The sequence below is a fragment of the Vombatus ursinus genome, unplaced genomic scaffold (genome assembly GCF_900497805.2).
Source record: "Vombatus ursinus unplaced genomic scaffold, bare-nosed wombat genome assembly UNPS02014818.1, whole genome shotgun sequence".
In the NCBI taxonomy this organism is placed as follows: Eukaryota; Metazoa; Chordata; class Mammalia; order Diprotodontia; family Vombatidae; genus Vombatus; species Vombatus ursinus.
Genome location: NW_020954596.1, coordinates 39,395,412 through 39,417,101, shown reverse-complemented (window position 1 = coordinate 39,417,101; position 21,690 = coordinate 39,395,412). Strand labels below are relative to the sequence as shown.

Sequence of the window (21,690 nt, the reverse complement as noted above, 5' to 3'; positions counted from 1 at the left end):
ATGCTGAAGAATTTCGCTCATGGGTTTTTAATTGTTTTGCCTTATGGCACAGTAAATAATATTAACTTGCCTTGCTTAATCATAGATAAGAGATTCAAGAAACACTAGTTGAGTACTTGCTATATGCTAAGCTCTATTCTTTGTGATGGGGATATAAAGACAAAAGTTTTAGAGTCCCAGTGTCTCAAAATTCTACTCAGTGGGAACAGTATGTAGACAGATAAGTAATTTCCTATACACATAGGAAATACAAAGTAGGAGAAATTCCTTAATAATGGAGTGGGGGGGAGGTGGGAGAGTTATAAGAAAAGGCTTCATGGAGGAATAGGCACTTGAGCTAAGCCTTGAAGGGAGCTAGGGATTCTTGGAAGATGTATTTTGAGATTGGGTGGTGAGGACAGTATAGAAAATACAGCTGAATATAAATATAAAATCCTTTTATTACATATTTCTCTTTCCAGGGCCAACTCTGCAACACTTTTCTCTATATAAGGGGTTCTTAACTTGGGGTCCACAGATTCTGAAAAGTTCTGTGAATAGATTTCAGAGGATCTATGAACTTGGATGAGACAAACAAATACATCTTTATTTTACTATAATTGATTCCTCTTGTAATCCTATGCATTTAAAAGCATGATTCTGAAAAGGGCTTGGGGTCCATGATACATATATATAAAAGGTTAGTGACCCTTATTCTATATGTTCTTTTGATTACAGAGCAATGACTACTATTGTCCACCTCTAACCTCCTTCTATTCATTTGGTATTTTTTTTTCGAATAATAGTTTGTAAAGGACATTAGTTTCAGGGAAGAAAAAATTTCTACTTATGATAAGTTCCTAACTGGACTAGGAAATCCTGGAAGATATACAAAAAAGATTTACTCTTCTTTGTTGAGACTACATACATTTTTTTTTTCCCCTTTAAGTTTAATCCAGTCATATAAATGATTGTTTTCACAATGAATGTTAGAATGAGAAAACCAAACCCTGCACTAGGAATCTGGAGAGCTGGTTTCTATTCCTAGTCACTTGTATATGACCTTGGAAAAAAAATCATTATCTCCTCTGTGCCCTTTCCTTTTCTGTAAAGTGAGGGAGTGAATCAGATGATCTGCATAATTCTTTCCAGATACAAACTTCTATAAAAATGATCTTGTTTGAATTAAAACTTTGCTGACTTTTCTGGGAAGGTGTGGGGGGTTGTTATTTAATCTCTAAATAAATTCATGTCTCAGGATACAACCTTAGACTCTAGGGGCACATATTTTATTTTATTTTATTTTATTTTGCAAATCTACTGCTAGACAAAGAGAATTGTCCTGAACATCTCTCCTTAAAACTAGCTTCTCTGAAACCTAGATCATTATTTTTGCTCTTTGAATCTCTCCCTTCTTTCTATATTTTGTTAGAAATGATGTACCCAAAATTGAATGCAGTTTTCTAGGTGCAATACAACAAAATTGGATAGTGAGAAACTATTACCTTCAGCTTCAAGATTTGAGGTCTCTGGATGTGTAATCCAAACTCATAGGAGCTTTTTATATTGCTATATCACCTGGTAAAATTTGTATATTATTCCAGGCACTATTGTATCTTAGTTTTTTCTCACCATTTCTCTTCATACCAAATATTTTATTTTTCTGATCATTTTCTTCCCAATAAATTAATTTACAGTGCTTGAGATGAATCTCATTTTGTGTGTCCTGCCTTGCCAGTTTTCTCACACTGACTCTTTTCTTGGCTATTTTCATAGCTCCAACTTGCAATAATTATTAAAATGGTATTGGTAGGGCTCTTAATGATTTTGCCCACCCCCCCTAAAAGCAACAACAACAACAAATAAATCCAATATTTTACTATTTTTTAGCTTGACCTGTTACAGTTAAAGTTTACTTTGAAGGGAGAAATATGACATTGTTGTTTATATTTCAAAATGCAACTGTGGTAAAAATCAACTAAGCAGAGCAGTGTTCTTAGAGCAAATGGCTGGTTGTGCTGACATGCTTCCGTGAGCTCAGCAACTATCTTTAATTTTCTTGTGCAAACTGCTAAATAAATACAGGAAACAGCTTGAAATTATCTATGCATGATTGTCAAGTGAAGAGCCAAATAATTCATCTTTGCTTGGAAAAAATGCAAAAAAAAAGTACATTTTGCTCTGATACTGTATGTGGTGAAATCAAAGAGTTTAAAGACATTAAATGGAATACTTTGTGATCACTTTCCAACTTTCTTTACCAAACCTTACTTGTTTTCTGGAGGGGGAATGAAAAAATAAAACAATAACCCTCAAGTTTTTACAAAGAAACAAAGTGAGGGTTGGACCATAACTCATTATGTCGTTATAATCTATGAATGTTTTAGCTTCTCTAATAAGCAGTATTTAAATATACTGTAACAACTTCTCAGATAAAAAATTCACAGAGCTCAAAGGGACCTTAAAGACCATCTCCCCAATTCTTTTAATCTACAAATGAAGAGTGGCCCAGATCTGTGAAGTGATTTGCCCAGAGTGGTACAGTATTTAATAAGTAGCAGAACTGGAATTTGAACCCAGATTTTCTGACTCCAAATTCAGTCCATGCATCTTACATTAAACTGTCATGGCCTTTTCTTCCTTCTCAAAATGGAAAATAAACCACCCTCGCAATTAAAATTAAAAAAGAAATAGAAAATAAATAATAGACCACTCATTCCCTTGTCCTACATATTTCTACTGCTGATGACAGTGAAGGGAGGTGATCAAGGAAGCCTCTTAAATTTAAATACATGATCAACACTTCCTTGGAATGGTGTGATTTGTCAATAACAAAGCATGCCCCCTGTTTTATGAGCCAGTAAGTAAGTTTCCAAGAGGATATAACTATTTAACTGTTGAGAAAGCCTGATCATTGCAGGAGAAAATGTGGCATCCACCCTATTATCTCTATTATTCTCCAAATGATACCTACTGTCTAGAGCCCCATTCATCCTTAAATCACAGGTACTACATGTCTCAGAGACCACCATATAACCATAGAGCCATTCAAATTAGATACCAAGGATAGCAGAATAAATGGTTTGAACAGTGGCTGGCCATTTTTATTCTCTTTAACTTATTTCCTAAATAATGGAAAATGAGTGCAGGTATATTATTGTTGCTATTGATACTAATGGTGTTAAATAACATAGATTTAAAGTAAATCTTAAAGCGATAGTGTGTCATTTTCCCTTTCTCCCCCCACCCTGAAAATGTAGTGAAAATAGTTTTTTTTTAAATTAGTTAAAATTTTTCAGTAAGGCTTTTTTGTCATTAAAATTTGGCTCATAGGGAAATATTTTGGGGAATAAATAACCTACTGCTTACTACAATTGACCATGAACACCTTGGGCTAATGATAGTATATGACTTGAACCATTTCCATGCTATCAAGCCTTATCTTAGTGCTGGGCCTGTGATTCCATCGTTACAGGCAGCCCCTAGCAGTTTGCTCTAGGACAGTGGAAAGTAAAGGACTTGCTTTTGGTCAAAAAGCTCTTATGCATCAGAGACAAGACTTAAAGTCAGGTCTTCATCATTCCAAAACCTTCCCTCTATCCAATGTGCCATAACACCCCTCTTTTCCTTGCATCTGGTTGAAAAGCCTGATTTTGAATAATTGCTTATAACACTTTAAGCCATGGTCATTTTGATTGTGTGCTGATTCAGAAAACATATGGACAACAGGGAAACTATTCTAGAGAAAAGGGAAATTAGAGGAAGGAAAAGCAAAGAGTAGGTGAAATATGTTCTCGTCTATAAATTCTCATTTCTTTTGCTTCTTTATACACCATCATTTTAGGTGAGTCTACTGGAAAATAGTGATGGTTATCTAAATAACCAACAATACTTCCTTCTCAACTTACTCTTGATTTCTCAATTGTTGGTTAAATTTGGGATCTTGGGGGGATTGTCTGGAGCTCACCAACTACGGAAGACTAGAGTGAGGCTGCCTATATATAAAAACAGCCTACAGAGTTCCAAGCATGCCAACTTCTAGTGGTTTCACTAACACCATCCCTGGATCATATAGAGCTGTTATTCTCTTTGTATGGGCCTGATTCCAGCTTCCATGCTTTCTGGATTTTTTCTTCACATTTTTAGCTTTGTCCTGGACAGATCTACTTGGGATGACTCCAAGTAATGACCCAGTAAAGGCTTCTGTAACAACTGTTGTTCCCATTTGAGTTATCTGATGGTCATGAGTCCTATGTACTGACTGCCCTCTAAGTTCAGGATAGTGATCATCCCCACTCTAGTCATTATATGGTTAAATATCAAAGAGCTACAATATGATTAACTGGAATATTCATGTATTTAGATTTTGGATTTCTCTAGCTCTCCATAAGAAAGAGACAAATGAAAGGGAGGGAATAACAAGCCAATAGATAGAATTTAGATCAAGCTTCTGTGAACACATAAATTCGCCATAGCTTTTACTTCTACATCTATTGACTGTTACCAATGAGAATTGCTATTCATAATGATAGTCTTGAGAAACTGAAAAATTTTGAATCCTAGGGGAAAATTCAATTATTTTTCTTATACTTTATTAGGACAAGAAAGTGAACAATTGTGAATTATTGCAATATTTCACTTTATTTCCTTAAGCCAACAACCATTTATTAACAGCTAACTATGTCAGGTATCTTCAAAGTGCTGGTGATACAAAGAAAAACAAATTAGACCTTGGGATCAGAGAGCTCACATTTAAATAGGAGAGTCAATATGTAAATAACTAACATTTAACAGATATAGAGAGTAGATGGAAGGTAATCTCAGAGAGGAAGGCATCAACTTCTAAGGGTCCAAGAAAAGCCATTTGAGGAAGGTAGGATTTGAGCCTTTTTGTAGCAAACTAGGGAAACTAAGAGGTGGTGCTAAGGATAGAATGGAGAACAGCCCATCAGTCACTTAATAGATAAACATTTATTAAGTACCTGCTGCCAGGTACTGTGCTAAGTGAGGGTACAAAGAAAGGTAAAAATATAATTCCTGCCCTCAAGGGGCTCAAAATCTAATAAGAGAGACAACATGCAAGTAACTAGTACAAACAAGCTATATACAATATAAAAAGGAAATAATCAACAGAGAGAAGGCAGCAGTATTAAGAAGGATTGGGAAAGGCTTCCTGTTAAAGATAGGATTTTAGCTAGGACCTGAAGAAAGCCAAGGAAACCAGGAGACGAAGAGAAAAAATCCATTCCAGGCATGGGAGAAAGCCAGAGAAAATGCTGGGAGTGGGGAATTGGAAGGCTTTGTTGTCAGAGTAGCAAGGTCGTTGTCACTGGTAAATGGCATAAAAAGACTGGAACTGGTTATGGTTATGGATAGGTTAAGATATAAGGTTTGAATGGGGTTTGAATGCCAAATAGAGGATTTTATATTTGACCCTGGAGATGATAGGGAGCCACTGGAGTTTTTTGAGTGGGGAGGAGGGGCAGTTCACATGTTTGGACTGATTCTTTAATGGGGAGAGATTTGTGGCAGACAGATCCATCAGCAGGTTATTGCAATAGCCTGCTGGTCCAGGAATGAGGAGATAAAGCATTATACTGGTGTGATGATAGTATCAGAGGAGAGGAGGCACATTTGAGAGATCCTGAAAAGGTGAAATTGATAGACCTTGGTAATTGGATAGAGAGGGTGAGAGACAGCAAAGAGTCAAGGAGGACTCTAGTTTCAAGCTTGGGGGACTGGGAGGATGGTGGTACCCACAGTAAGAGGGAAGGTTGGAAGATATTTTTGGGGAAAGATAATGAATTCAGTTTTGGACATGATGAATATAAGATCCAGTTCAAGATGTCTAACATGCAACAGAGAGGTTAGAACTAGAAAAGAACATTTGAGAATTATCATCTTAAAATGATGTTTGAATCCATGGGATTTGATGAGAATACTAAATTAGATAGTATAGAAAGAGAAGATATCCCAGGATAGAGTCCTATGGGACACCCACAGTTTGACTTGGGTCGATCTGGACATCAATCCAGAAAAGGAAAGCTAAGGAATTATCAGATAGGTAGTAAGAGAACCAGTTTAAGAACTAAAGGCAAGAGAATATCAAGGAGAAAAGGGTGCTTGGCAAGGTCAAAGTCTGCAGAAAGGTCAAGAAGGTGAAAGACTGAAAAAAGGTCATTGGATATGTTAGTTAGGAGCTAATTGGTCACTTTGCAGAGAGCAATTCTGGTTGCATGATGTGGTCAGAAGCCAGTCTGTAGAGAGTTAAAAGAAGAAGGTGCGAGGAGAGGAAGTGGAGTAAGTAGTACTGTAAATGGTCATCTCAAGGAGTTTAGTCATGAAAGACAGGGGAGACAGTTTTATTTGAATGATGAAAAGCCAGATTACAGAATTAGAAGTGACAGGAGAAGAAATGTAAGTACCTTTATTAGATGGCTATCCTAAGGAATTTAGCTGTGAAAGGGAGGAGATATATCAGAAGATACTTAGGATGGTTGGACCAAGTGAAGCATTGGGATTCATTTTATTATTATTATTTTTAAGATGGGGGAGACCTGGGTGTGTTCATAGGTAGTATGGAAGAAATGATTAGAGAGTGAAATAGTGAAGATTAAAGAGAATAAGAAGGATAGTGGAATCACCAAAATGCATGGCAAATGGGGTATTTAAAGATTTAATATCCTATTTAACATTTTTTTCCTGAAATGCTTCAGCTATTTACCTTTCTCTGGCTTATTCTTCCTTAGAAAGGTTCAGAGAAATGGGAAAAGAAGAAGCAAAGGTTATTCTCCCCATTTCACATCTAGAAAATCTGTGGCACAGTCAGTCCAAGAATGTTCTGTGGAATACATTATCTCTTCCTTAATGCAAATCACTGAAGAGATTAAAAGTAGACAGACCTTTAAATCTAATATTTATACTCTGTCATTGCTATGGATATAAGGAAAAGAAAGACACAAGTATACGTTAGAGAGAGAGAAAAAAAAGTCTCCAAATAGATTTTTAAACGCCCATCTGTGGGTGTTTAGACAACTGTATTTATCTACTTCCTACATTCTGCATATGGTCCAATTAATGCTACAGTGATTATTGACAGGAGGATATAATAGCTCAAAATGTGACATTTCAAAATAGAGTGTTTCATTTCTTCACTAAAAAAATAAATCCATATACTATACTGTTTATGCTAATGAGGTTTACCCAGTTACTTAGTATGAGGACCTGGGTTCAAATTTCAGATTATGAACTGTGTATCTAACTGAATAACCACTCAGCCTCAGGTAACTCACCTATAAAATGAATGAATTGAAGCTTTGAGATTCCAATTGTCTGGGGCAGCTAGGTGGTGCAATGGATAGAGCCCTGGGCCTGGATTCAGGAGGACCTGAGTTCAAATCAGACACATAACACTTACTAGCTGTGTGACCTTGGGCAAGTCACTTTACTCCATTGCCTAACCCCTACCCCCCCTCAAAATTCCAATTTTCAAGACTCTTTTGTGATCTTTTTCGGTCCCCTGATAAGCTTCTTCTCATTTGTAAAGCTCTCTCAATAGCAACTAGCCTTCTAGGTTCACCACCCTTGGTTAGGCCCGACTCCTCCAATGTCTTGACTTCAGCTTGACTAAACCCATTCTGATCAGTTCAAAAAGGATCAGAGAGATGGGAAGCAATTTTTTTATGGTCACAGAGCTAATAGAGTGGTGAAGTTGGGATTCAAGCCTCAGTCTTCTGACTAAAAATTTGATATTCTTTCCATTTCACAATGTAAGTATAGCTGGCTGGTAATGAAATGGGGGGCCCTATGAAGAAGTGGAATGTCACTCACTAAAAATATTTAAGCTACATTTTTAGGGATATCGACTTTTGCATTAGATGGAGAGGACAAACTAAATGGTCTCTAGGCTATATTGTAATACTTTGATTCTTTGGATCTATGAATATCTATTCCAAGGAGAGGAAAACGACTAGATCTATTATTTAATTGGTATGGGGAACTATTTGATATGGCAATTCTATCTACCAATGCAGGTGTTACTGTTCCTTCTCTGCAGCTCATAGTTTAAGAGTGTCCTAGAGCACAAAGAGGTTAATTGAAGTGCTCAAGGTCACGCAGCCTGTATCAGACATAAGACTTGGGCTTTTGGGCTTCAAGACTAGTTCTTTATCTCCTACACCACAGTCTGACTCTGAGGATATACTACTAATTTGAAGAAATTTTAAATGAATTAATGAACATTCAGCATTTATTTCATACATATACATTGCTTACCATGGTCGAAGGACTTGATATTTCATCTTTTGCTGTCTTTTAAATTGGTTAATTCCTGCTCTCCATATGGTCTAGCAACTACTCCAGCAAGAAACACCACATATATATATTCATATATACAAGACTGATAACTTAGTAGATAAGTATCTATCACTGTTCTTACTCTTTACTCTTCTTTAAATAAAGGAATATGTTAGATATAAGGTTCATCTGAGATTTTAGACTAACCATATTCATAATCAGACCTTTAAAAATTTATCTATGACTATCATCACATCCTCTTGGTTTAGCTGTTATAAAAGATAGCCCATGTTGGTTTGGTAACAACAAGAATTTTGACTCTCCACTTCATGATGCGTGTGAACTTTGTGCATAGATAAAACATAAAAAAATGGAACTCGTAGTATATAAACACTAGTATTTTTAATAAGCCCGCAAAATTATGTGATGGATAAATGAATTATGAAGTACTCATGACAGCCAATCACAAAACAACACTAAAACCACTATCAAATTAATATTGATTAAAACTAACATTATTAATTAATGTAATATTAATGTCTTTAAATGTAATTGATAAGTGCTATGTTAAGCACTTTACAGATTTTATCCCAGTTGATTCTCACAAAAATTATGTGAAGTAGGTGCTGCTATAATCCCCATTTTATAGTTGAAGGAGCTGAGGCAAAAAGTGGTTAAATGACTTGCCTAAAATAATATAGCTAGTTAGTGTCTGAGGCTACATTTGAACTCAGGTCTTTCTGACTCCCAGTGCTCTATCCCTTGTATGACTTACATGCCTATAATAGATCTTAAAAATGAGTTTCTTTCAAAATCATAATCCAAGCTACTCAGATATAGCTTATAATTCTGGACAGTTCTGGGTTCCTTTGAAGTATTGCCTCTCAGGTGCCAGACTAGATAGCTAAGAAATAGATTAGCTGGTAATTCTGACTGGCACATGTTTCCTAGTTTTAATATAGATATTTTATAATATTAATAAGCTCCACAATTAGATAAAAGATGATGAAATCAAATTATACTCTAATGTCATTAATGATTGACTTACTGTCCCTTTTTTGCTAACAGCTCAATTTCTTTTGATGTAAAAGGTCAGTTATGCTGTGGCAGTTACGACGTAGAGGGTCGGTTATGCTCAGTATCACCATCTTCTCCCTTCAACCTAGATAATAGCTTAATTAAATTAGCTAGTCAAGAGATATTTTTCACAGTTACAACCAACCTGCCACCCAGAGTTTTCCATACTCTGATTTTTCTATAATTTTATTCACAAACTCTTTCCAAATTGTAATCACAGTAACCTTGTTCAACACTGGCATTTTACACTAGGAGGTTTCTTTTAAGGCAGAAATCAGTTCCTGAACTTTTTGGTCTCAGCACCCTTTTCACTCTTAAAAGTTATTGCAAATTCTCCAAAGAACTTTTGCTTTTGTAGGCTCTATCTATCTACACAATGTATTAGTATCATTATGGAAATAGTTTTGACCTCATGGACCCTCTAAAATGGTCTCAGGAATGCCTAAGGGTACCACACTTCAAGAATTGTTGTTCTAAGATTTGGGTCAGATGATTTGTACTTTGAGACCATCCTAATTTTAAAATGCTGATAGTCTGTGTTTGTATGAGAATCACCTCTCTAATCCAAAAAATGGAACTTGCATTCTAAATACCTAGAACTTTTTAGGGACCCTATTCCTATTTTATATTACACAATTTATAGATACAGTATAAAATACAAACATAATAGTTTTCAAATAAAACAAAATCCACATAAACTTGGAATATTATGACATCATATAATTTCATGGCCTTATATCAAGGCTACTTGATATGTCTACTTGAGATCCAATTCAGTAAAATTAATTAAGTATAAAATATTTCCCAGACATTACACCTTACTAAGGATACAGAGACAAAATAAAAATAATATCCTGCCCTCAAGGGACTTATATTTTACTACAAAGAAATAAATCATGTTGTCCTTGCACTCCCTATGGATCATTATTTTTTGCTCAATCCAGAAGAGTTCAGTGTTGAGCTATTAGAGTTTATTCCACATACCTTATACCCTTGTAAATCTCCTCTTGCTGAAGAATTTTGCTGGGAATATTCTTGGGGGGAAGCTATTGGCAACTCAACCCATCTTGACCCAGAAAGTCTATTATGTTTAGAAGCTCTAGGGCCTACCTTCTTCTTTAATGTGCCAAAGCATGTTCATTGACACAGTCTTTTCTGCTTCCATCATACCATCGCTGGATTTTTTTTTTTTCTAGACAAGTAAGTAGGGGATATATCTTCCAATTCAACTGAAGACATAACACTTACTAGCTGTGTGACCCTGGACAAGTCACTTAACCCCAATTGCCTCACAAAAAAGTGTCAGTTCAACTGAAGAAGCAATTCTTAAGAGTTTAACACAAGGCACTGTGCTAGGAGCTGAAGAAACAATGATGAAATATGGTGGAGAATCTGCCCTTGAAGTGCTTATCATCTACTAGGGATTAGAGTGGAGGTAGGAGAGCTGACATGCAAGGAAATTAATATACATTACAATATGATAAGTACAGAGGAGTGGTTCCAATTGTTGTAAGACATTTGAGGAGTGTGAGATCAAGGAACGGCTTCTCCTCTTTAGAGAAGGAAGGATTTCAACAAGTGAGGATGCTGGAGGAGAGGGGCTTAAGCTCCTTCACAATCTCTACTGCAGTAGGTGAGAAGCTAAAAATTTATAAATGATATAAATATTATATGGCAGAATTCCAGTGACTCCCTTGAATGTTGGCGATGAGAAGGAACAACAATCTTTTCAAACAGTGTGACCTGTGTTTTATCTTGATGTCTTACTGTTTGGAACCAGGAAAGTGTTAAACCCCTTGATCCCCTCATGTCTGGAGAAGAGATTTTGCTAAATCCCATGTACCCTTGAGAAACCTGAAATGACTTGTTTGCTATTTTGGAAATTTCAGGTTTCACATTATCCATGGAATGAAATCAGTTCTAGTGTTCACTCTCACTTGTATCCAATTGAGCCTCATTACAACAATGTATACTACAAGATAAAATGTATATTGCATGACTTACTGTGCTCCATTGGGTTAAAATCTGATGAAATTCTTCTCTGATTTATATTTTCTCTTCAGGATAAGAAAAGTCCATTCTTGATCACCAACATGTGGTTTACTTTCAGCCAAATTTTAACAGTAAAGTAGCACCCCTTGACATCCAGCAAACTTCTGGGTCTCTTGCTCACAAAGCCCAGGCATTATGTGCTTAGAAAATGGAGAAACATGGAACAGCAATCTATGTAAATCATAATTTAACAAGTAAATTTAGCAAAAAGAAATCATATAGTTTATTTCAACAACATATGTAATTGTCTTTTGGATTGTTAACTCCTGGATTATCTATATGACTACTCTCATTTTACTAGTATAGATTGTATAAATTTAAATATGTTAAAAAAGACATTTATGTCACTGTGTTCCTGTCCATATCTTCTGGTACTGTAATAGCTCTGTCATCTCATTGGCATTAGTATTGAGAGTCTCCTTAGGTGTGGATAATGGCTTATCTCAGGATTTCTCAGTTTATGAAATCCTGCTCATGCCCTATTGTAAATCACTCTTCTTCCCACTCATTTGCTGATGATAATCTGGGCAATATGTATCTTCTCACACTGCTTGTAGCTCGGTGAGGCAATGGATAGAGTGCTGGACATGGAGCCAGAAAGACCTGAGTTCAAATCCAGCCTCAGACGCATATTAGCTGTGTGATTTTAGACCTCAGTTTCCCTAACTGTAAAATTGGAATAATAACAGCATTGTTGTAGGGATCAAATGAAATAGTATTTGTAAGGTGCTTAGCACAGTCCCTAGCACATGGTTGGTTGGTTGTTTGTTGTCTGTTATTCTTTGAGACCAAAATGACATCACTATGCTAGAGTCAAGCTTCAGTGCGTCTCATATTGGTTGATCAGACCAATATGAGCTTGGAATGTTCTACCACAGGTCGGGCACAAATAGTCCATGTGAACATTTGGGGTGGATTCTCTAAATCTGCACATCCTGTATGACCCTTGAGCTGTTTCAGTTTTGCTTTGCTCACAGAGCACAGCACCTTCTCTGATGAGGGCATGCCATGCTGAGCGGTCCTGTGCTAGTGTCTCCCATGTCATGCAATCAATTCCAAAGTTCTTAGGAGAGACCTTGAGCGTGTCCTTGTATTGTTTCTTCTGACCCCCATGTGAATGCTTGCTCTGTGTGACTTCTCCATAAAATAGTCTTTTTGGCAAGCATACATTTTGCGATCAAACAAGGTGGCCAGCCCATCAGAGTTGTGCTCTCTGAAGCAGAGTTTGAACGCTTGGCAGTTGAGCTACAGAAAGGACCTCAGTATCTGGTATCTTTTCCTGACAGGTGAGCTTCAGAATCTTCCTAAGACAATTCAAATGGAAGCAATTCAGTTTCCTGACATGGCATTGGTATACTGCCCAGGTTTCACAGGCATACAACAATGAGGTCAGCACAATGGCTCTGTAGGCCTTCAGTTTGGTAGTCAGTCTAATATCTCCTCTCTCCCATACTTTACTTCAGACTCTCCCAAACACTGAGCTAGCTCTGGCAATGCATACATCAACCTCATTATCAATGTGTACATCCCTGGGAAGTATGCTACCAAGGTAAGTGAACTTATTCATAGCATTCAAAACTTCTCCATTTGCTGTAACTGATGGTTCCACATATGGATGATGAGGTGTTGGCTAATGGAGCACCTGTGTTTTCTTGGTGTTAATTGTTAGGCCAAAATTAGCACAAACAAGCTATGTTGTCAAATGCTTTCAATGAGGATGAACATATCATCAAGGTCAGCTACTGCAATGATGGTAAATTCTTCAACTTGAAAAAGCTACAAGCCAAGACCAAAGTGGAGGAAGTATTGGTGTGTGATTTCTGTTTGCAAATGATTGTACACTCAATGCAACCTCTGCAGCTGAGATGCACCAAAGAATGGATCAATTCTCCATTCCTTGTGCTAATTTTTGCCTAACAATTAACACCAAGACAACTCTAGCACATAGTAGGAGCTATACAAATGCTTATCCCATTCTCATTCCCAGTTCTCCTCCTTTGGGTGGACTGATTTGAAATTTGAAATGGCTATGGAGTTCATTGAAGATCACCTAAGGTGATCTTACATTCAGAAATGAAATATGTAATATGTAATATTAAAATGTAAAATGTAATAAGATTAGCATGCTGTTATCTTCAAATAAAGGAAGTAACTAGGTGGCTCAGTGTGGTTATAGTTGGCTGTGTGATTAGAGTGGATAGATAGTGGATAGGTAGAGAATAGAGTGGAATTTTTTTTGTGTCACATCCAATAGTCTAAACATTATTAGGGGGCCTGGGCTAAGCAGGAGGGAAACATAGTAAGAAAAAAAAAGACAAATAAGAAAAAGGCTCCTGCTCTCAAGGAGTTTACAATCTAAAGGTGAAGATAATACAATGCAAGCTGTAAAGGGGGAGAAGGACAGCTGCTTGAATGTACCTGGTTTGAGTATGAAGTTCCAGGAGTCAAAACCAAGCAGAATTGTTGATGGAAAATGAAACTATTAGCTGGAAACTTAGGACCCTTCTATGAAGAAAGCCTTTGGGAGGAGTTTATCACTCTGTCCTCACTAGCCCTCCAATCAGAAGGGAACCCTTTGGTAGTCTGCTGAATCCATGGAGCCTTTCTCAGAAAAATGTTTTTAAATAGATAAAAAAATAATTAAAATTATCAAGGAAATCTAATGTAGTTACCAAAATATTTAAAAAAAACCACTTCATAGACTTGAGGTTGAGAACCCTTGATCTCCAGAGAACCATTCTTCCATTGGAGTCCATAAGGATAGTCTCCATGACAGCAATGATCATCGTTTGTAAGAATGAATTAATACGGGTGATGCAACTTTAAAAAATGTATGCAGGAAAATTTCAATTGAGCATAATTCTCAATTAATTAACATATAGTTTGTACCCTCCACTTCAAGAAAGAAGGTAAACAACAAACAAGCTTATATCAGAGACGTTGTTGAATTGTTTTAGTTTTGCCCAACTCTGTGACCTTATTTGGGGTTTTCCTGTCAAAGATACTAGAGTGGTTTGCTGTTTTCTTCTCCAGCTCATTTTATAGATGAGGAAACTGAGGCAAATAGGGTTAAGTCACTTGCCCAAAGTCACACAGCTAGTAAGTCTCTGATTTTAAACTCAGGAAAATGAACCTTCCTGATTGAAAGCCCAGTGTTGCCACTTAGCTGCCTTATATCAGGGATATGAGAACATAATTGTGCATGTATGTATACATGCAAGTTTGGATAGAGTTAAATAAAATTAAATATGTATGTGAATATGAATATGGGTCCATATCCTTCCATCCATCTAGCTATCAACTCTTTCAACCTGTATTGTGTTTATAAACATTCAGCTTGAGATGAAGTGTCTTAAAACCTTTATTTAAAAACTTGCTAAAGTCTATTTAAATTCTATTTTTAAAGGTATATTCTGGTTCAAGCTTGAATTCACTAAGGAAAGTTCTGTAAAATAAGTCAGTTCACATAAAATAAGATCAGACACCTATTTGTAAAAGTTGCAGCTTGCTAAGAACAATCTTAACTCTTGGAGAAATGCTATCGTATTTATGTTTCAAGTACCACAAACACCTGCATCTAAATGTAGAGATTCTTGTTGGGAGAGAAAAATTTCTCTGTTTTTTGAGGTAGTGAAATTAATTGTTTCTGACTGAAAAAAAAGTCAGTCTTAGTTTCATGGATGATGAGAGAAATACCTACATGGTTATACTCTCACTCTGTCACCTTCAACTGCCTGGATTAAAGAAGAAAAAAAAAAGCAAAGAATCTTAGAGTTCACAGAGCTGATTAGGTGTACTGGAAAGACAAACCAAGACCTTTCTCTTGTTAGCAGAAAGTAGTTACACATTATATATTTGTGACAGATAGCAAAGTCGTAGGCAACTGAGAAAAGCTGGCTCAAAGCTCTGTACCTAAGAATTCCATGGGAAGTTCTGGATTCTAAGTTAGGAGAAGTGGTATGGAGTTTCAAAGGAATATTTTAATCAAGTTAAGCATGTAAGATTAAGGTTGGAATAAACAGTTAAGTATTAACTAAGGATGGAGGTATGAAATTACACAAAGCTGTATTTCTTATTTCTTTAAGAATTTGCTCTGGAGAAAAAATATTTTACTGTTTTAAGTTGCCATGTTTTATTGGTTTAATAAAGTATTATTTTTATATTATTCTTCCATTTATTAATATAATTTTGATTCCTTTCTACTATTTTTTCCTTCCTAGCGTTAATAGACATATTTGTAAGAAATAAAGTATTATTGAAAAAAAAGGAAAGATCTGAAAATTCTGCTTAATTTTTTCTTGGTTGTTTTCTTGACTTCTGATAGTTTACACAATGTATTATGTAATCATCATGAAAACTCATATTTCTACAGGGCTTAAAGGTATTCAATGTACTTTCCTCATAACATTACTGTGAGGCAGGTAGTGCAAAAGTTATTTCCATTTTACAGATGAGGAAACTGAGGCTGAGAGTGGTTTAGGGACTTGCCCATTATCACATAGCTGGTGTCCATGGTGGACCTAAATTATCCTGACTCCCAAGCCGTGTGCCTCCCAGTGTACCATGCAATCTCTTCTCAGTATCACCTTGTGGCAACACTGCTATTTAATTTGTGTGTGTGTGTGTGTGTGTGTGTGTGTGTGTGTGTGTAAGTATGTGTGTGATGCACAAATGTCTCAAAAAAAGAATTAGCAAAATTTATCTAATTTGATAGCAAATATCATACAACTCTTTCTTCCATACTAGTTCTCGGCACGTGTGACAAATATAGTACATAAGCCAACTTTCATCGGTATGTTGGTTGCTTGCCCTCCGTGTAGCTCACTCCTTGCTGCTTACATGAATTGCTATTAACTATGTTCTTTGACTATTTGTACCTGTTCCTTACTTACTATCTAAATCCCATGAGAATTGAACTGATGTCATTATATCTCCACCCCCAACCTCATTCATGAGCATCAATGGCTGACATACACTCATACCACACCCCCACTATCATTGCAAATGGAAAAAGATTGAAACCTGCTTTGAAAAGCTGCCAACCATTGCCAACCATTTGCACAAGACTGGATATTCAGAATGATGACATTGAAATATTGAAAGGATCTGAATAAAGATGAAAATTCATTGTGTTCAAGATAATATACTCAATGGAGTAAGAATATATACTTCATTTTATTTGTTTTATATAAACTATTTATTAATAGACAAGACCAGTGAAGTTGTTTACTTCTTCTTGGATGCACCCATAGTGTGACCCCTGTGGCCTGTAGTCTCGGTGTGCTGGCCTCTGACCCAGAGACCCCAGAAGTACCGAATCCCATGATACGCCCAAATCTTCTTCAGTTGCTCCAAATCTTCATGCAGCTTATTGTCCAGACCATTGGCCAGAACCTGGCTGTATTTTCCAGTCTTTATATCCTACTGCCTGTTAAGGAACCAGTCTGGAATCTTGTATTGCTGGAGATTCTGCATGATGGTGATCAACGCTTCGCATCATCTTCTAGTGAGCTCACCAACCCTCTTGCTGAGGTCAGTGTCTGCTTTACTCAGTACTATACGAACATATCTTTGACCCACACCCTTGATGGCTGTGATGGCAAAAGCTGTTTTCCACCATCCATCAATGTTGGTGCTGAACACTCTCAAAATGTGCTGGAACTTCTCAGGGATTACAAGAGATATGGCTGCAATGACAGTGTGAGAGCCTCCTCTGGAAGAGAGACCCATGTACTTTAAAAAGATTGTCAGCAACAAAGGTTTTCTGTTTAAAGTTTATTAAATCAGAAAATTGAATTATATTTTGACTCATTCAATGAGGATTCTGTTCTTCAGTTTTTATAACACTGTAGAATCTCAGAGTTGGAAAGGCATCCAGAGATCAGTCAGCTACCTAACGCCTGACCTAAGCTATGCCTAGAGTCTCTTCTACAACATCCTTAACAAGCAGTAACTTGGCTTTTCCTTGATAATCTCTGTGAAGAGGGAACCTGCCAAATCAGTTTATCCATTATTTAGCTAGCTTTAGTAGCTAGGAATTCCCTTCTCCTCCCTTTTTGCTTCTCTTCCTCTTCTACTTCCTATTTCAGTTCTATGGAGCTAAACCTGGAAATATCCTCTTGCTTTACTGAAAGAAAAAAAAAATGTAGAGTGGTAATGTCAAACTCAAATAGAAACAAGGGCCACTAAACCGTAAATGAGGATCCTTTTGGGTTAGAAAACTGACTTAGAAAAACTGAGTTACAAAACCACATATTAACATTGTGTTCTATTCTATTATTTATTTATCTTGTTATTTTTCCCAATTAAATTTTAATTTGGTTGGGGACCTGAGAGTGTTGTGGGCCTTGTGCTTGACAACTCTGATGTAAGTGAATTTTGATCACTAGTTAAGCATTCAGTTAGTAACAACAATAAAATATCTTTAAGGTACAAAGTAGGTAATTACAATTTTGAGGTAAAAAGGGTCTTTTGGGTTGCATTGACTTTACATTCTTAGTTTGATGGATTTAGTTTTGGTAGAAACTTTAGAGGCCATCAAGTAGAACCCTCTGATTTTACAGATGAGGAAGCTGGGGCCCAAGGTGGTTAAATGACTTGCCCAAGATTGCCCAGACAATAAATCTCAGGACTCAGGCCTGAACCTAGGCCTCTGACTATAGTTAGTAATCTTTGGAAAATATAAATCAATCACATTATTTCAATCACATTTATTTTCTGTATAAGTGTTCTGGCTCTCTGTTTTCTTGACTTAGCACCTGTTTTCTTTAACACTGTATGGTAATAGTGACTGACCTGTTGTGCAGAAGGAATGCTAATCAATTCCCTTTATTTTTTCATAATACTTTTGTTAGATGAGTCTTTTTGAATCATGATCCCAAGTGCTGGTTTTCTTTTGTTTTTGGTTGCAAAGTACTGAATTTGTCAAAGATGCTGCACTTATATGGATTTGAATTTGAAAAACTACCCAGTAATCCTTCTACTGGGTCTTGAACTGAGTTTATATAAAAGGTGATTTATAATCCTGCTTACCTTAAACAACAACTCTTATAGGAGTTGATTCAATTTACCCTCAAAGGGAGCAATTGTATTTATAAAGGTCATCACCATGGCTAGAAATGGCCTTGTGCTCAACGTAACTGTTTTGGGCACTCAGTAAGCCATGATTTTCTTAAAAGGTCTATTTGAAAATTTATATTCTTTAAGTGGGCATCAGAAAAAATTTTAAATGAGCGAGTATTTATATATGTAGGCTGTTAGGAACATTTTGAGAATTAGTGTAAATATTTCCATGTAACTATTTCAGGAATGAACAAAATGGGTGGAAATGGGTGAAAAGTGGGTGTAACTTTGATTATTCTTATCCATTTTCTGAACAAAGGAAATAATGTAGGCTGATCTCATTGCAGGGAGAGTCAATAGATTCTTTGGAGAAAAGCAACTCTTGACTAATTATTTTTTATTAATATATAACAAATTTTATCAAAAAAGAAAACAAAAGACAACAACAACAATTTGTTAGATGTGTATTTAAACTGGCAAATCTAATTGCACTATTTTCTACATAAACAGAAAGACAATTACTTAAACTATTATGGTGAGAAAGGGTTTGGGATTTAAGAAATTTTGAAAGTTATGCTCATTGTCAATTTAAAAATAAGCAAATAGAATTCCAACATTGAAGAAAAAGAGCTCATATGAAATGTGTTTTAATTTATGAATAGGAGGATATACATATATAGTGCAAAGATTTTTAAAGGAATGTTTAGACACTTTAACTTCATTGGATAGCAAAAACTGTAATTTAGGAGTACAGAGGTCAAGGAAATTCCTAGGTGGTGTGGAGTCCAGGGTAACCCACAATGTACTCCATCCTTTCCCAAAACAGTTTCCCATAGATGAAATCAAACTAGGATTGTAAAGTCTTTGAACAGTATATATAATGACTTCCATTATAGAATTAAGACAAAACAAAACAAAGCAAAAACTAACACTTTAAACTAAAGCTGACAAGTGGCCACTCATCCCCAGAGAACAATTGATAAAACACACCTCCTTTCTTTGGTAGAGAAGTGGGGGCCTTTTAGAACAGATTGTTGCATATGCCATCAAATATGGTTTCTATGTTGGATGATTTCACTGTTTTTGTTCTTATGCCTCTCTACATTTATTACAAGGGGGCTACCCAATGGGTAATGACGAGTAATACACTGGCCTTTTTTGAAGTAAAATCAAGAGGCTTCTATTTAAATATCTTTCATTATGACAGTACCTAGCAAAATGTGTATATTTATATACATGTATATGTATATGTATATGCACACACAAATTACATATATATAAATAAATACATACAGATTATATGTAACAATATATACAAATTATATATTCATATATAAAATTATGCAAAGTATACATATAAACACACGAGTCGTTCTATATCTATTTCTATCCATCTATATCTTTATCTCTCTACCTGGTTGTTCATGTTTTCAACCACTGCTTAGTTGACAGTAGCACAGAGTCTGCCCCAAGTTTGGGGTTTGCAGAAGGTTAATGATAAAGAATTTTTGAAGGGTCAAAAACAAATAGCAATGGAGTTGAAACTTGTACCTTCTTTTCTGTTAAGAAACTTATCTGGAGCTTTAGCACAGTATTGAAAAGTTAACTAACCCTGACACTGAACAATTGGACAATTAAATTGAGATATAAGATAGAGAAAACAAATGCCTTAATTTTAATGCGGAGGAAAAATGTAGGGCACAGTCTTTGTGGTTGATGAAATGGAATTGTGGGAGTTGAAAATAATCCACTGATTATATATTGTGATTTTAAGGGCAGTTAGATGAACTCTTACTGGTTGATAATCTAAGAATCAATCAATTGGTCCATAAATAAGAATTTATTAAGTACCTATTACATGTCAGGTACTGTGATAGGCAAGAGGCTTCCAGAGACAAAAAAGGAAGAGTCCTTAAACTTAAGACCTTAAATTCTACCATGGGACATAATATACTTACTGAAAAGTAAATGCAAGATCTACTCAAAATAAATACAGTTATTCCTTCCACACTGCGGGGGTTAGGGCCATGGTGCCCCACTACCCCCAATCTGGAAAATCCGCCTAAATTTTTTTGGCCCTTCCTTCATACTAGAGAGGAAATCTGAATTATTATGCTATTAAGAGATTAAAATATGCTGATATTATATAATATTATATACATATTTTATGCATTTCTGAGCTTCCAAACTTTTTTGTGTCATCTGCTAGCCTTCATCTTTCATCTGATGCTTCTGCAAAACTCCCCCCAAAAATTCCCATTTAATTTCTTATGCCTACTCACGATATATGAAAACCGTGATGGGAATAGTTGAAATGCGGAAGGGATAACTTTACAGAGTTCTTTGCTGGGAGTACTAAAAACTGAAATATCAAGAAGACTTCTTGGAAGAGGTAGTATTTGAGCTGAGTCTTGAAGGGACATAGGTGTTACTAATGGTAGAGGTGAGAAGGAAGAACATTCCAGGCATGGAAGACAGTCTTTTCAAAGGCATAAGGGCAGGAGATGGAATATTGTATATGGAGAACAAACAGCAAGAAGGAAAGTTTGGCTAGAGCATTGAATTTGTGAGGGAGAGCAATGAGTTGTCAGTTGCCTTTAAACACCACACAAAAAAAAAATTGAATTTTTCATAAAGGCAATGGGAAACTTCTGACTTAGTACAGTATGAATTGAAGACAGATGAGATGCAGAGAAATGAATTGGGAAGCTTCTGCAATAGAACAGGAAAAAAAAACGGTTATTAAGGGCCTGATCTAAATAAGTTGTGTACAAGTAGAAAGAAATAGATGATGTGAGAAATGTTGAAGAGTGAAATTGACAAAAATTGCCAAGGGATTGGATATATAACTGGGTATATATGGATATATATATATATATATGTATATATATATAATTGGATATATATAATTGGATATATATAATTGGATATATAATTGGATATATAACTGGGTACGAATGATAATGAAAAGTTGAAGATTATTACTCCATTGAGAAATTTGATGAGTAGAAGAGTGGTGGTGTTTTGTATAGAAGCAGATTATTTAAAAGGAGAGTTCAGTTTGTTGTTCAGTTGTTTTCAGTCATGTACGACTCTTTGTGATCCCATTTTGGATTTTCTTAACAAAGATACTAGAGTGGTTTGCCATTTCCTTCTCCAGCTCATTTTACACATGAAGGACTGAGGCAAATGGTTAATTAAGTTACCCAGGGTCACACAGCTAGT

At 35.9% G+C, this 21,690-nt stretch overlaps 1 pseudogene; it reads right to left on the bottom strand.

The window, feature by feature from the left end:
• Nucleotides 1-16,629: 16,629 nt before the first annotated feature.
• Nucleotides 16,630-17,133, bottom strand: LOC114023793 (annotated as a pseudogene).
• Nucleotides 17,134-21,690: the final 4,557 nt, after the last annotated feature.